The sequence below is a fragment of the Folsomia candida genome, unplaced genomic scaffold (assembly GCF_002217175.1).
Source record: "Folsomia candida strain VU population unplaced genomic scaffold, ASM221717v1 Fcan01_Sc025, whole genome shotgun sequence".
NCBI lineage: Eukaryota > Metazoa > Arthropoda > Collembola > Entomobryomorpha > Isotomidae > Folsomia > Folsomia candida.
In genome coordinates, this window is record NW_019091217.1 from 1722339 (window position 1) to 1739265 (window position 16927).

General features: G+C 43.1%; 2 long non-coding RNA genes across 3 annotated transcripts in view; one reads left to right on the plus strand and one right to left on the minus strand.

Annotated features, from left to right (window-relative positions):
- The window catches only part of LOC118438717, a 36894-nt gene extending 21600 nt beyond the window's left edge, over positions 1 to 15294 (minus strand). For both annotated transcript variants that reach the window (XR_004837015.1, XR_004837014.1), the window contains exon 1: positions 15047 to 15294. This is a non-coding gene — a long non-coding RNA (uncharacterized LOC118438717). The remainder of the gene's footprint in view (positions 1 to 15046) is intronic.
- On the plus strand, positions 13054 to 16524 carry LOC110859331. Its single transcript, XR_002548848.2, has 5 exons — positions 13054 to 13354; positions 13817 to 14085; positions 14152 to 14274; positions 15288 to 15401; positions 15471 to 16524. It is a non-coding gene; the product is annotated as an uncharacterized LOC110859331 (long non-coding RNA).
- Positions 16525 to 16927: the final 403 nt, after the last annotated feature.

The window sequence follows — 16927 nt, forward strand, 5'->3', positions numbered from 1 at the left end:
CATCGCCTCAATTACTCCGTATACGCAGCCCCCACTTTCACTCACCAAGTCACAATTGACTCGAGGTGTGTTAAACGGGTTTCGCACCCAGTACTAAATACAAGCAGAGTCGTCCCACCAAGCCACCATGCCCACACGAATTAGAGGAGAATTCTACATTACATGCAGAATTTATGAGCAGCTTTAATTTGTAGATTGCAGAGAAGCGAGCGTTGGTGGTGGTGGAGGAAAGGAAATATTTTTGGCATTCCAATTGCAGGAAGCAGCGGAGAGAGCTGCCATATCTCTCTTCCAGCTCATCATCATCATTATCATCATCAGTTAGAGCATTCCCATTATCACCATCTTTATACATTACGCTTATTTTCTCCCTGCCAAGAAGCTCATTGCCAACCACGGGAGAAAGCAGAAGGCCGCGTGGTGGGGAGAGAGAACGTGCCTTCACATAAAACAGACCTCCACCACATTCACCCACCAAAGCTTCACATTTATCAAATTAAACATCACACCAGCCAAGAAGCATGCCACCACCGCCAAACTTATCATCACACCAGGCCGCGTCCAACCAGAATTACCATTCAGAATACACAATTGTTCATTAAGATAATGTGCACGAGGAGACAGTGATATGCATTCAGATAGTGGGGTACGCATGGATTTCCAGGGAATATGTACTTCTTAAAAAAACTCGGAAAAGAGATCGCCACTCTGACCATATTTCTTGGAGGACGACGTTTGGACGTGAATATGTATTTTTTACAGTAAAGTTTGTATATGATCTTTGTAACATGATGACCACACCGAACGGCTACACACCGTCAGAGAGCGAGAGAGAGAGAGATGACATGTCTGTGTGTGAGCGTATTACTCTCGAGTCGGTAAATGGGTGGGCGACAACCTGACACCGCGACACTTGACACTTTTGAAATCGAACGTGGACAATACGTAAATCCCTCGTGGTTGACAGACATTTCGATTTCCAACTTGGTCGCACAAAGGAGCGGCTGCGACATCAAAGTTTCATACATAGGCAAGGAGGATACAAATGACGTTCTTTCACTCCGCCCGCCCGCCCGGATCTGGGAGTGAAGGTTGTCCCCAAAGTGAGTGCTCTCTCTTCGAGATGACAACTCAGGAGATGGCTTTTCCATCATGCTAAAAAATCCACATCTTATTCCGTCCGTTTCACTCTCCAAAGAAAGTCTAAATCCGTGGGGAGGACGCGGAGAAAGAGGTGACCTCACAATGCTCGGCAGTTGCACAATTGAGTGCATTTACTACTTTTGACTATTCCGGACAGAACTCCTTTTCACCCTTTTCCACAACTCCCCGATCAAGTTTTCACAAGAAATGACGACACTACACTAAAAAATTACAAAAGGATCGTGATGATACATCTGTAAATACCGTCTTCGTCAACGTTTTGCATGATCCCTTCCTCAAATTGCGTCACATTTCATTTCAGGGAAAGTCGGGTCGTGATTTTCATTAAGAACAAGTATGCTAAGCTGCCAACACGGCCTAAGCACGGAGGACACGAGTCGACGGAATATAAGGCCATGTCATTACATGCCCGTGCGGGTATTATTATTCTTCCCCGAAATTCTGCCAGCCACTTTCACTGGTGGCTGGCATAATGTGGAGGAGAGCGGGAAGGAAGGAGGCGAGATGAGAGAAAGTGAAAGAAATGAAACCAACTTTTCATAAGTAATGCACATAACACGATGTAATATAATGCAATATTTCCTCCCTGGCTCAAGAAGTCCGTGCTGCTGGTGCTCAGGACTTATTACCACCACCACCGCCGCCCTGCTTGCTTATTTCTTATCATCATCACGCTCCTCAACCTCAGTCGTTTCGAGGAGGAAAGTTTTCGCTACATTCAACACACATTATTCCTTCCTCGTGCCATTCCATGCTGATGCCAGGCCATCTCCGCCACTAATATTCTTCATCATATTAATAACATCTCCCTCCTCGCACCGACTGCGGACACACGAGCCACATGGTAATTGAAGCCAGAGGGATGCGCCACGAAATCACATTGTCAAAATGCGTCCAGTCACACACACCAACTGATCACTGACATGATTAGCAGTTTGGATGGATGTTCCCCATGCAGGATCTTATATGCGAGTCATTAGAATGGCAGATATGTCGCCAGGCTGGGAGAGTGAAAGTTACACGGCTCCCTGGCCATTGCAGGGTGTGGGTGATGTGGACGAAGAATGACAAGTCGCGGAAGACGGTGTTGATCAGAATTGTGCATGTGTTGCATGAGAGTGAGTGTAGTTGATACGTTGTCATGTCCAATTAAGAAAGTTGTGTGTGTGGACAGAGCTTGGCTGACTTTCTCCCGTCTGCTCCCCCCATTGATTTCACCACTACGAGGAGCATCAGCAGAGGCAGCAATAATATGCAGGACACAGCGTGGAAATGTTTAAATCACTCCAGCATAAAAAAGTGCAAACTTGGTCGCAATGGAAATTTAGAGGGGAACACGCAAATCCGTCTCTCAACCATCCTCGTACAGCGACACACATATGTAGCAACATAGTACATGGGACATAGGGGTGAGCCTATAGTTAGCAGAGCAGCTTGAGTTTGGGGAGCCCATCTTTATTCGAAAACTCTGAGAAATTTATACAAAAGAAGGAAAAGTCGGGTTAAAGTCGGTCGTATTTTTGTGAGGAATTTTGGCTTTGAAGAGAATGGAGGAGAGGAATGTAATCTAAAAGTCTAAAGAAGTCAAACTTGTTATTCCTCTCGGAGTCGGTTCAACTTACTCAGTTATAGCAATTCTATTGCCGTTTTATTCTCTGAATACAGAATGGAGCCCCCTTTCTCAGGAAGTAAGTTTATCCTCCTCGTTCTACTCCACGGGTTGGGAGGAAAGTCTAAAAAATACTAAAAACCTCCACCACCAAAAACTATGTGCATGATGTGCGTCTCTGGCTCTACATAAGTCCGACGTCTCACCAGCAAAACCAAGCCGCTTTCTCCAGCATCAAACATCAAAGGAGGAGACGGAGGCAAGAAGGGCTCAAATTCTCAAATAAAACAGAATAGAATGGAATAAAATAAAAATAAAATCCACAGAGAATGGAATATGTATGTCGTCCTCCACCCCGGCTGTCCATCCACCGTGGCCACCACGCTCAACTTTCTCCCCACTTCCACTCACTCACTCCTCACGACTGCATACTGTCCAGCCAGTCCAAGTCCAAGTTCCACGATGAACTTCCCTCGTGGACATTAACTTTCATGTAAATTCTCCCGCACAGATATTCCGTGCCAGAGAAGAAGATGAGGAAGGAAAGAAAAACTACATGCCACATGAACTCTCCATCCGCGTCGTCGTCCTTAAGCCGTCAGTGGAGGAGTGGAAATTGTGGGATTGTAGAATTCAGCCAAAAATCCAAGTCCATTCCAATTCCAGTGAAATGAGATTCAGAGACGATTCCGTTTTTATTGCCCATCGACTTACTTTAGCATTCATGTTCTTTTCCTATTGATTTTCTCACTTCACCACCAACGGAGGAACGGGCTGGAGGAAATTCGGACTGACAAGAGAGCACCACAGACAGGCAGCCGTGATGGGGAGCAGTGTGAAGGAAGGAGCGGATCTGGGCAGTGAATGTATAGTCATGCATACACAAATCATGATGCGGGCATCTCCGCCGAATGCATATGCATTGGCTTGGCGTTGGAGGGGGAGGCGGGTGGTGGTGGTTGTAAAAGGCCCGGATGGATCCCAGTCAAACTTCATTTCCAGGAGAGGAGATGGATGAAAAGCCCCCTCACGAGCCTCGCTTCCTTCCTTCCTTCCGCCGCCCAGACTCCCGGCCAAGACGTTCAGCCACCCCGTCCCCACCAAAGCCACCAACCAACTCACACCTATGTAGCTCCCACCCATCCCTCCAGTCAAACAGCCTTTTCACCTCTCACCAATTCACCCAGAGGAGGTTTTAAAGTGCGGCCTTGTTTCTAGTGAAGGACCCTCAACCACCAATTTTCACTGGGCCAAGAGACAGGGAGAAGAGTGTGATGTTGACTGGAGGTATTTGAATGTCAATTTTTATTGCTCCCGTCATTCCAACCCTCCTCTCTTTTCCTCTCTCTCTCTTCCTCGCCCTCGGTGGAGGAGAGACCAAAATTCACCAAGCCAAGAATTTTCCATAATATATCGCATGACATTATGCTCCAAATGTCCATCAGCACCACCAGCACCACTTCATTTCATAAACTCCAACTTCATTGGAAATGAATTTTATGAACTCCATCGGCAGCAGCAGCAGCGTTCGATACTGCGACCACCGCACTTTCTCCGAGATAAAATGAGAGTGAAGAACTCTTTGGTTCCACGTAATCTGCATTTGATGGTGGCCGAGTTGAAATTCGTTTATGGAGGAGCCTCCACTTGAAAGGATGAGAAATGTGTAATTCCCGAGTGGCACATTTGAGAATTTACGAGGGATGAGGTGACATAAAAATAAGCGACGAAATTATTACGCATTAGCCATTAAGAGAGAGAGAGAGAGAGAGAGGAGGCAAGTGGATGGGGAAAAGTTTTCCTAGCACAAAAATAGTAGACTTTCTCTCCCCATCCCATACCTCCAACCAGCCAAAGTGAGCCATGTTCAATGGCGATGTGATGCACTTTGACTGCCAACATCAACTTGGACAAGCAAATTTCGTGATTGTAATTTCCCAGTTGAAGAGCACAAAAGGGTTAACAAATTCCTGTTCACACTCTCCCCGCTGAATACGCGAGGATTTACAATAGCGACCCGACTCCCCATCCGTTTACACAATTTTCCAATCCCGGCATTCGTCAAGGAAGTGAGGCATGAATTGAGCGTTTTATTCGGCATGAGCGGTATGGAAATTGGACGGGGAAAGGAGACGACGGAGGGAGCGTCCTTGTTGGTGGCGAGGAAGGAAGTGGGCGTCGCCAAGATATTACAATGAGCATCTCGGTCGGATCTTATTCATTTTTTACCAGCCTCTTATTCACTCCCTCATAAAATACTCCAACAGTAAAATATGTAGTGTGGCTTCTCCCACCCCCACATCGCGCGTTTTATAGTCCACGTAGTCCTCCATGTGGCGGTGGGAATCAGATGGGAGGTCCCCCAGACGCCTACATACACGCTTTGCCTACTTTGCATGTCTCCAACAAGAAGTGTCCGCTTCGGAGTCGTGCAGAGTTGTGTTGGAAGCGAGATGAACTATATGCGACGATGTGAATTTGTATTCTGGTGGAAATGTGGTTTGCTTTCTTTCCCATCCGAATTTGATATTATTATCCAGCCCACTTTCTTGAATTTTGCACATCCTGGATCTGCTTGGCTTGAGGAGGAGCAGCACATGGCGAAATTGGAAATTGGATAGTGATCGTTATGAGCTTGTGCCTTGTTTACTAGACAAGAAGAAGCTCACTCTGCAGAATGTACAAGTGGTTTATACATAAGCAAAAAGAAGGCTGAGTGGCAATAAATATCAAAAGCGCAGCAAATAAGAAATGTGAATGTGATCCTGGTGTCGTTATGTTATTCCGATTCCATTTCTTTTTCCTTCTCCTCTGGATATCGGATCCGAAAGTGGATCGGGTTGTCCACTAAAACGAGACCACGGCCACAAGTCTGCTGCCCAATGCAAAAGTAATCTTCCAGGGACTCCCGTCCAGCCCTATTCCCTGAGCTGTTGTTCACTCACAACCTTCCTCCAAAACGCTCAGCATTACAAATTCCTACTTTGAATTGCCTTCTTACGCCCTCACTGAGGAGTGCGAGAATGGATGTGGCCAAGAAAATTTGAGACCCGATCGTCCTCCTCGTTTCATCATCGCCACTTGGCCACCACCAAAATCATCATCGTCCGTGAGGAGGAAGAGAGCGATAAAATGCCCGAGGAATATTTATCCATCTCCTCGGAAAAATAATGTTAATACACAAATACACAAATTCCCTGGACAGCCTGCCTTCCTTTCCACTTTGTTGGTCAAGCAAATTCGGAAAAGATTTCCCATTCGATTTCCATCCGCTCCCACTCACCACACTTTTTTGTGTTGTACTTAATTCTCCTCCGCCCTCGTCCAAATATTGCCGTCCATTCTGAGCAGCATGATAATTTTACATTCGACAACAGCTAATTTATGATGGCTGGTCATTCCAAAGGCAAATGTCCAATCAGATGAGATATTAATTTCCACGATGCACGGAAGGAGTGCAGTGGAGGTGGAGGTGGTGGTGGTGAGCAGTGGAGAAAGTTTGTGATCTGGATATTATTATTGGTTGGACCTTGTTATTGATGGATCTATTTTCTTTGGAATATCTGCCATTGCATTTCCTCTGCCTGATTGTGAGAGTGGCTGAGGATCGGAGGAGGAGGTGGAGGGGGAGAAATATGAAGAATAAGAATATCCGATCCGATCTCTGGGCTTCTTCTTGAATCGTTGACCACTGCATCGTCATCACAAATGCTGCCAGCTCAGGAGGCTCAACTCTCTCGCACATTATTCGATATTCTGTATGTATTCGATCCCACCGAATTTTCTCCTCTTCTTATTCCTCCTCAAATAAGAATAAGAAAATTGAGAATTGTCCATCTCTTCCTCGAATAATGCCATCGAGTCCTCCTTCCGCGGAGTGTGCACCCTCCATGTGGCCCATTTTTAGCTCAAACCACCTTTCCCCATGGCCTTATTTATGGTCATATTTAACCACTCCTTCGCCCAACCTTTGTCTAATTGCCCCGATGACATGAATGACCTGGGCAATGAACCAGCCAGGCTCATGCAGAGTGGATGCACATGTACGATGTATGCATGTACTGCCAACTGAGGGGGGATGGCGGCCGAGGATTGTGAATCGAGAATTGAGAATGGAATAGCAATTTGGTTGGACTGAGGAGGAACTGGACAGTCCAGTTTCCGAGTTTTTGTCCAGCTAGGGAAGCAGGAGCAGCCCTTCTGCAAGGCAAAGATATGGAATTGGTATTCCATCCATCGGATTCTGATTTGCTTTCCCATCCGATCCCTTGTCTTTCCCTATCGCCCTGTCCACCCGCGGACAGCAGATATATTACCATCTCTCTGGAAATGGAGAGTGCATAGGCATGGGATGAGGTATAGGCATGGCCATCGGATTTTGTATATGCAGCACCCTGTCTCATTCTGAATTGGTCGGTGCTACATACACGAGCAGCGGAATTGGTTTCCCTTTCTGCCTCCATGCCTGGGCTCCTCTGATAACTCGTCCACTTTGACTTTCTTCTTCTATTTCAATGGACATGGAAATCCGTCATAGGAAGGAAAATAGATGACCACCAGACTCCGACGGCTAGCAAGGCACGCACAGCCACATATTCAGAGACGTGGAGACTTATATATTTCCCTTCCCAGAGATCCCCTCCTCTGTCTTACACGAAATAGAACAAGTCATCTTTATACCTACTCGTAAATCAAACAAAACTATATTCCTAAAAAGTTTTGACTTTTTAAACGATGGATGACAAGAGAAGTTTGAAACTTTCACTTAATAGCATCCATTTATAGGAGGAGGACATTGGAGGTACGAGTACACAAAGTCGTTGGTTTGGTTGGTGGAAATGTAAAATAGGAGAGATTGGATTGGATGTAAAAGGTCAATTTTGGGATGAAAGTGAGATGTTCAACTGCCGTCATCAATTTGAGAAATTGCTCCATCCCATCCTTCACTTCTTTGATCACTGGCTGAGTGATGGCATCCACTCGAGGATTTTATGTAGCCAACAAAAACTCGCTCTCAATATCAAATTCATTCCAATTCTGTGATGCTTCGAGAGAGAGAAAGGTTCCATCAAAATTGGATAGGTTGAGCTCAATTTAGGAAAAATTACGCCATTTATCACACTCTCTCCATCTCTCATTCCTCCGGCCAGCATTTCAAATTTTTGATCAAATTGAGACAATTTTCATTTGCCGTCCCATTATTCCAGCCAGTCTCGACGTGAAGCGCCATGAAACAAGCCGCCCGAGGAAAGCAATCCGTATTCTTGATTCACTTTTGGAATTGATCTTGGAGGAATGAATTGGCGTTTCCATTATCAGTCAACCTTTCTGCACAACATGGACGCGTAGATATCCATGGACCACACGTCCAGCCCGAATTTACCCAGCCGACCAAGTGTCCGGTGTTCAAATTCCAATCCGCTCTCACTTCAAAGCGGACAACAAAGTGAAGATTCCTCAATTCTTCAAATAAATATATTGGGCGAGCAGGAGCACCAGATTCCCTCAGCCTTTATTTTGTCTAATAGAATGCAATGCAATTTAGTTAGGAAACAAGAAAGTAAAATAGAATACGGAGGAGGATCAATCCGGGAATTCTGGCTTTACAAAGCAAAGCATTTGAACGCCAAAACCAAAGAAGGACTTTTTGTCTGACGGAATAATGGGAATGAAAGTGATGGTGATGATGGCTTAGGATTTCGGGGAAATCACAGTCCTCGTCGTCCTCCTCGTCTCGTCATTCAGCCCAAAACCGAATATTATGCCCATTCACGCTTTGAATACACATCAAATGCAAATTAACAACCCAACTATTTTTCCTGCTTTTCACCATTTCAAATCCACACTGCATTCTCATAAAAGTATTTTTTTAAGATAACCTCTCCTTGCACAGCTTCTAAACTCTTTTGCACCTTAATTTGGGAATAATAACGGAGTGCTTGGCATGCACCGTGGAGTGCGTGGTGTGGTCCAACCAAGTTTATTCAATCCGGATCAAAAGGATTCATTCCGTGTTGGATGGGCGAATCTCAATTCTCGCATCACACCAACCACCACCATCGCCATCGCCATCGCCACTCAGCCAAAGCAAGCATCCCATGATTGAAAAGTTCCCTTTTGAAGGAACTCAAAGGGATCCGATGGATAGAAAATGTTTGGCATTTTCCTGAAAAGACGACGACAGAGCGGGTGATGTATTCCGAGCAAGAGTTGAGCTGCATGGAAGAGGAAGAGGTGTCAAATCAATGAAATGAGAGAGAGAGAGACTGCCACCATGTAAAATCCACCCGGAAATTACTTGTCCTCCTCTGAACTACGTCAGACGTGTCGTAAGACTCGATCCACGTATCACTTTGTAGAATTATTTATACTCGTCCTGCAGCTTATCCACGAGGAGAGAAGAATGGGGCAGTTGGAAGACAATACTTGCTAAAAATAATGGAAATGAGTGGTGATTTTATGGAAAAAGTGGCTGAAAGTCGTTGCAGGGGAACGGGACTGGTGCTGGAGGTCGTATTTATTCTCATCTCCTGTCGGATTGGATTGATGTGTTTTCCACTCATTCTTCTTTATTCGGAGCGAACAGAGCTCTGACTTTATCTTTGCATACTCATCATCCTCCTCATTGTTGTCGGGCTTTCCCTCTCGGGGGCTGTGAATAAGCCGAGACCAAGACCATCACAGAGTCAAGTCATAAATAAGTCGGAGGGTTAAAAGTCCATGTTGTTGCACCAGCTCAACAGACTTTTCCGAGGGTGGCGCAGAAATGTATCATCACATCATCTACTTATTGGTCACTCTCCTGCGTGCACATATATCTTGTGCATTATTTGAAGTGGGCATTTGTAAAAAAAATGAGACTGGGGATGACCATATCTTGGTCCAATCTTTCCTCTCCCCTCGCACATTCCCCCACCACAACCACTTGAAAGTCTAAACTAATTTTACTCGTACATGGGAGATGACAAGATTTGCTCCTCTGCTCTTTCACCCAAGAACAACGGTTCAGCTCGTGCGTTTTCTCCTCTAAACGTGTTGGGCAAGAGGCATTCGAGACCACGGGAGCCCAGCGACGAATGCATATTCGACTTGGCAAAGTGGCAGTGAAAAAGATGTAAATTTTAATGATGACGGAATGTGGGAGTGAATGGAGTAAAATTTAGTTGAAGTTTACGACAGGACTTGAGCTCGGGTGGGGAGCTGAGGAGGAGTGTCTGCCAGGTGGAATGGAAATGGCATAATCTGCTCTGGGGCAAAAGTTATCGTGCATATGTGTAATAAGGCGAATTTAGATCCTCACTCCATTCCAACGACCATCGGACGAGCAGGAGGAGCAGGAGCGTTACGGTGGCCAAGTTAAGTTTAGCTGACCACAAAACTCGCCTCATAAAAATATATGAGGTCATTTAGGAGTATCTCTTGAACCCAAAATGTTGCTATTTTGCCAGACTAACGTCTCCTTTCACCCCTCCGTTCTCATCGCGTACCCTGCACGTGGACAACGCTGGTGGGCGAGCAGTGTGGACTGGTGGAGGTCTGGCCGAGTGAGCCCTGCACGACCCTTATTCCCTGCCCCATACATATTCCGCTTTCTCCAGAGCCGGAGTGCTCGGTGGTGGAGGTTTATGCGCCATATTAATGCTTTTTAGACTTTCTCCACAAATTATTCATGGTGTGATTTAAGATGTACATTAGGAAATGGCTCGACCTGCTCCTCGGGGAAGCTCGCCGCCATCCATTCTCCATTTCCTTATAAAGTAGTTATAAATAAATATACAATTCCTGCCTCCCCAGCCGCCAAAGCCCAAGAAAACCTCACTGTCGGTGCCCTCAAGAACGCATAAATAAAATCCATCTTCTTTGCTCTCCCTCTCAAAAAAGGAGAGGGCAAATTACGGATTGTGTATGGTAGTCATTCATTAACATCCTCTTCTTTTATTCCACTCCTCTCCTGAGTGAGTACATGTGTAGTTGGTCGTCCGCGTGGGCGAAAGTGGGCTTGGAGAAAGTGTGTAAGTGAGAGGTGTGCATAGGCCGAGGGACTTGATACCAAATTGGTTGTTGGATGTGCGGAAGGAGGATTGCTGGGTGAGTGGGAGATGCTCATCCATATTGGATTCATGAAGACGTTGAGGCTGGGACGGGAGAGAGCGGATATAGAATTACCAACTAACGAAGGGAGAAAGCTGCTACTTGAGCATAAAATAAAACAAAACATGTAGACAGCAATTCTGCCAGAAATACTAAAAACCACTTAATTCCTTCTGCAACGTCCCAAAGTACTAATCCCCCACCTCGCCTTCCTCCCTTCTCTCCCACGAAATGACCAGCTTGCTCACCTGGCAGAGACCTCCGTACTCAAAAAATGCTCTCCTCACTAATTCTGCCCCTCCGACCATTATGCCTCCCGTGCTACACACACAGCCAGCGAATTGATAACAACAAAGGAAGAGTTTCATGCTCTCCAAAGACGCAGGTTAAGACTCTCCAGAGTGCAAAATTCCAAAGAGTTTAAAGATTCACCAGCCTACTTTTGCACTCTTAATGTATGTACGGCTTCTGGTTTCGTGGTGGGCCACATAAAATAAAGGGACATTACGATCCCGTATAATATGCATTAGATTCCCCACCTTTTTACGCGCAGGCTGAACATTACCTTGCCCATTCCCAACGCCGCTGCTGCTCCTTCTTTGCCAAATGTGCCAGATTTTATATTCATTCCCAATGTCAAACGACGTACTTATGTATACACAAGGTTGGTCATTATTGTCTCATGTGCACAGGTTGTGCAGATACATGCGACGCTACATATTTAGTTACCGACTAAAAGCGACAATTGTGGTGGAGAGAACATCTTGTAAAATATACGCGAGATTAGTGATGCATGTATTCGATAACAGATGCAGTTTTTAGATCTGGTTTACAAAATGACGCTCCTCTTCTTCATGAAATTATCCACTCGACCACTTTACTTTACGTAGTATTTATCAGTCAGCTAGTCCATGCATATGTATGTGAATACATATCACAAAACCACAGAATTGCCTTCTTCTTCCCACCAAAAAAAATGCGTAACGGTGCTTTTACAATTCCTTAGAAAAATGACGACTCATCTTTCTTCAATAATGATGATAATAATAACACCTTGGTCGCAGAGAGGAAATAATGAAGAAAGGCGAAATAATGAGAAATGGAAATCTCACAGCCACCTTCGCCTATTTGGTTTCACTTATTTGTTACAAAATGAGGTTGCATTTTGAAATTTGTGTACCCTTAATTTACGGATTTTGTAATGTCTATCATGATCAGCCCAGGTCTTTAACAAATCATGATGTTCATTACTCTCGGGGTGAAGTTGCCTTTTTTAAGATGCGAGATTTTTAGAGATATCCGTGGTAAATATACGACTAACAATGCACAAGTGATTTTTCTCTGGGATTTCTACATCTTGCATCCCTAAAAAAGGTTTTACGACTATGAAGTGGGGTGGAGGAACCCTCTCCCGAAGATTATTATGCATTTATCCAAGGATGCATTTAGAATAACAGGAAGACGAAAAGGCACACTTGACGAGGATGATTTGGAGTTTTGAAAATAACAGATTGTGGACGAGGTTGGCTGGGCTAATAACATCTTCTTGTGCATTTTCATAACAGCGTCTCTGCTACGAAAACGGCTCTGTTTTTACAATCTGGCTCTCAAATCTTGGAACCTTATTTCGCCCTCCTTCTTTTCTAAGCCCCCTAAGTGAGTAGCCCTCCTCGCACTAAACGGTTCCCCTCAAATGAAGCCACCTTCCTATATTTACGTGCTCCTTTATTTAAACCATTGTTGCTAGACTTTGCTTCTTCGTATACTAATTTGGTAAATTACGACTACTTTGTTTCTAAAAAAGAAAAGGCTCACTCCGACCGATGACCTACTTTGAAATGTTTTTAACTTTTTTTATTGGAGGTAAATACCGAACGGAGTAAATATCATAAATGTTGAGTTTGCAAAAGCTTATCAAACCTTCCTTCTCAATGAGGCCCAAAAACTCGTTGTACAGATTATTGTAATGACCATTTTAAGTTCAATTTTTGGAATATTTTTGAAAAACTCGGTAACTAAACTTTTTCATAATTCAAATTCATGACGCTGGAAAATATCTGGAGAAATTGCCTAAAATGACTCATGTCGCTCCATCTTCCTCGATTTTGTGAATTTTCCCCAAAAATCGCTGGAACCTTTTCGTCCCGTAACAATGCATCACTGAAAGGCAGCCTTGAATGGAATGAGCCCTGGGAGCAGCAAAGAACCGTTAGATCTCACTTCGTCCTTCCAGTCGGTTCCCTCAAGGGCTCAGCCTTTCCTCATTTACGGAATACGGGCTCACTCAGTCTCCCATCCGTTAGCTCTAGATTGTGGCCAAGCTTGGCACAGGGGAAAAAAGAAAGCCACCACAGACTGGTGAAAGCACAGAGAACGCACCCTTGAGGAAGGAGAAAGGACCACGACGACGCAATCCAATCTTTGACCAATTAGTAATTACACTGATTGCAGCGAAAAAGTTTGCAGAATAAAATTAAGAAGAAAGCGAAGGTAAATAACTGTCACAATTTTTTTTACACTTACGATTATTTAATTCTAATGGTACGTAATTTTCTCCATATTTCAAAATTTACATTTTGAATTGAACATTTTGTAAAATTTGGTCCAAGATCGAACAATAAATTAGTCCTAAAAATTATTAAAGTGCATAAAAATGTATTCAAGTCGGTGTAAGAATGAATAGAAAGGATTGTGTTCCCAACTATGTAGACTTTCTTTCTCGTGGCAATTTCCTGCTGGTGAAACATTTTAGAAGGAGTGCGTGAGCATTAATTTAAATTTAACAAGCGTCCCTCCGATTTGTCGGGAGCGTCTACAAAAGGGCGTTGCTCTTATCAGCACTATAATTTTTTACCATGCGAGCAATATCTACATAGATTAGAATAGAGGAGGGGAGGAAAAAGGGTTGAGCTCATCTTTATTCATCCGTTTTTTATCCTTTAAATGCTACAGGATGGGGAACAAGTGGCTGAGGAGGCGAGATGCCCAACCAACCAAGAAAGAAATCAGTATGACGAAGATGCTACCGCTATTAATACCACTGGAAAGGGTTGAACTGGTTCCGAATCAGGATCTTTCTTCACCAACCAGCCAAGAAAGAACTACTTATTTGTACTAAACGGATGATATGAAGACCAAATTTATTGGATTGTACACCACACAGAGCGAATGGATTATAAATCTCTGTTGCCTAGCACTTCTGGTGGACATATTTGAAAAGAGTACATATTTGCATACACTTTTATCTATCTGCTAAATATTTTTCATGACAATTTATGATTTTGCAGATCTTCACCCCTAACTCATCCTCAGTGCCGGATTATAGAAACACGCTCTGTTTTTACATAATATGTATCAGCGTCGGGACCTGGCTAAATCCAATGCATTATTTATTGAGTGTGAAATAGAAAGTATGAAAACACTTTAGATTCCGATATAAACAATTTGTTAATTATCTGATCTCGGCACATGCAAGCACTCATCCTCAGTTGACATCATGACTTTGCATTTATACGAAGGGAAAACATTCTCGCCCATTCACGAGTATGAATGGACGGATGTATGTATTAGAAGGGCTGAGAGGGAATAAATGATTGAACTAATACAGACAGATTGGATTTAAACTGTATAAAAAACCTGATATAAAAAAATATATCAAAGGGTTGAGCACTTATTTCAGGTGGGCTGTCTACAGCATCAGCATTTGGTTGGTGCGTATGTGCGTGCTTTATAAAAAACACTCAACCACTATCATCATCCTAAATGGAAAAGGGATTCTTGTCGAAATCGAAAGAAAGGGTTGAATTTTTTGTTGCCTCCGAATCACGCCGTATTGTATTTTTATTAAATTGTGAAGCTCTTGGCACGCTTTCACCCAGTTTTTTTTTCTGCTCTGCCCAACACTACTTTTTACTTTAATTTGACATTCCTAATATTACACAGTATTCTTTGATTTTAATTATACGAATTTAATAATTGTAATAATTTTGCTAATTTTTGTAAAATAAATTCTAACGGCTCGTGAAGCAAAATGACTTTAGTTCTCATTCTGGCAAATCTCGCTGCTAGTACACTGGACAGGTTCAGGTGGTCAATTGATGATTTCAACTATGCAATTATTAATTACTTATAAATGAGTTGGTCAAGCAAAGAAAAGGCGAGAAAGTTCCGCTTCGTACTTACCCATGAAAAGATCCAATTAATTTGCAAAGATTAGCCAATCCAGAAAGTAGATAAAATATGGTAGATTTTTGCAGAAAGCACTTGTCAAAAATAGTGAGAGTCGGTAATAGTGAAGGGCACAGATTGTAGTAACTAGCAGCAGTAACAAAATAATGCATCTTTATGGAAAATGCCTTTAAAAGTTACGAGAGAAGTGAAGAAAATGTAATACATATCAGTAAATTCATTGTAATATTTTCAGATGGAGCTCAAATAAGTGGAAATATTACTGAGAACTTTAAACAACTGGATTATCTATTTACTTTTCTATACTTGCAACAATGCGTCTGTCGAAAGTTGGATAAAGGAAGTGAAGGTTGATCAAAAAATAATGAAATTCTAAATAAGAAGTGAAAGTTATTATTTTTTTCTTTTTTAATTTCAGAAATATTTTCAACCTGGATATATATTTCCTAAACTCGGAGAAATGAATTTATGTACGAACTTCTGCGACACTTGCATTAAAAAAATATTTTACAAAATGCTTCTGCTCAACTATTATTACCGTTAAAAATTTTAATTTTCCTTAAAATTAAACTAATAACTCCGAAACTGTAAACTTTCTTTTCTTGAATTTGAACAACGACTTCCACGTTTCGACACTCTTCCGCCTTGTAACACCACGGAGAGTGTGGTAGCACTTGAGAAAACGAAGCTGCATTTTGAATATTGGGCCGAACAGGATTTGCATGGGAGGAAGGGTTGAGGGGAACTGAACGGTGGAGACCAGAGTCGGCCTGCTTAATGTCGACGAGCATAACCAAATTTGCTTTCCAACTCCTCCAACCCCACCAGAGTTGGCCATTCCGCTTTCAGGCCGAGTCTGCGGACTCTAGATTTATCCCACACCAAACTTCCACCACCACCCAGCCCCCCAACCAACCAATCCGACCAACAAGTCCAACAACGCCCACCAAGTGCACAGAAAACAGAAAATCCTGAGGCTTTTACTCCTCCAGAAAGAACAAACTTTATTCCTACAACTTTAAATTTAAAATTAGACTATCATTTGAAGTGCATACACACCTGATTTTAAATTAAATTTGTATGTGGATAAAAAAATCAATAGTTCAAAATTGAATGTCGTGGATGAATTTGTGTGTGAAAGTGAAAGTCTACTTTTTAAAATAGAGCTGGATACTTGACAAAACCCGACAAAAATCACCAAATCGGGATTCAACTCAAACTATTATATTTGATGTTAGTAATTGAACTTGTAATTCAGCAGCTTTGCCGTAGCGCAGTAAGCGAGAGAGAAAGGCAACTCGACAAGCAGAAATAAGTTGTGAAATAATTTAAAATGTTAACCGTAATGCTTCCAAAATGCAACTGAGCCCGATTACGGCGATGGGAGCAGAGTGTGGAGCGGCTCATTCAGGTCTACATAAGCATGTCTGCTATTAATGAATAAAAACTTATCGGTTGGCGTATAAAAAACATTTTTAATGGATTCAACCCTTGCCTGCCTGCCTGCCTGCCATCCGCACAGGTTTGATTTGATAGCACGAGCTCATTGTGTTTGATCAAAGGAGATCCATTTTTTATGGGCAAGGAATGCTTCATCCAGGGTCCGGTCCCTGGATGTGCACCCTTTGACTACAGTCTTTGAATCTCGACTTGATATAAAAAATGAGTAAATGCTCCTCTCTCCGACCTGCATAAAAAATCTTTTTGATCAGACTTTGATATAAAAAAGCGAACCCTTTTCTCCACACCAAACAAACACAAGTAGTCGGATGAGTGAAATCATTTCATAGCTGTCCATGCAATACCCAGTGCCAAGGCCTACTTTCCTAAATTTAACGCTGGCAATATGGGCAATATGTGTATACGTTATGGTTA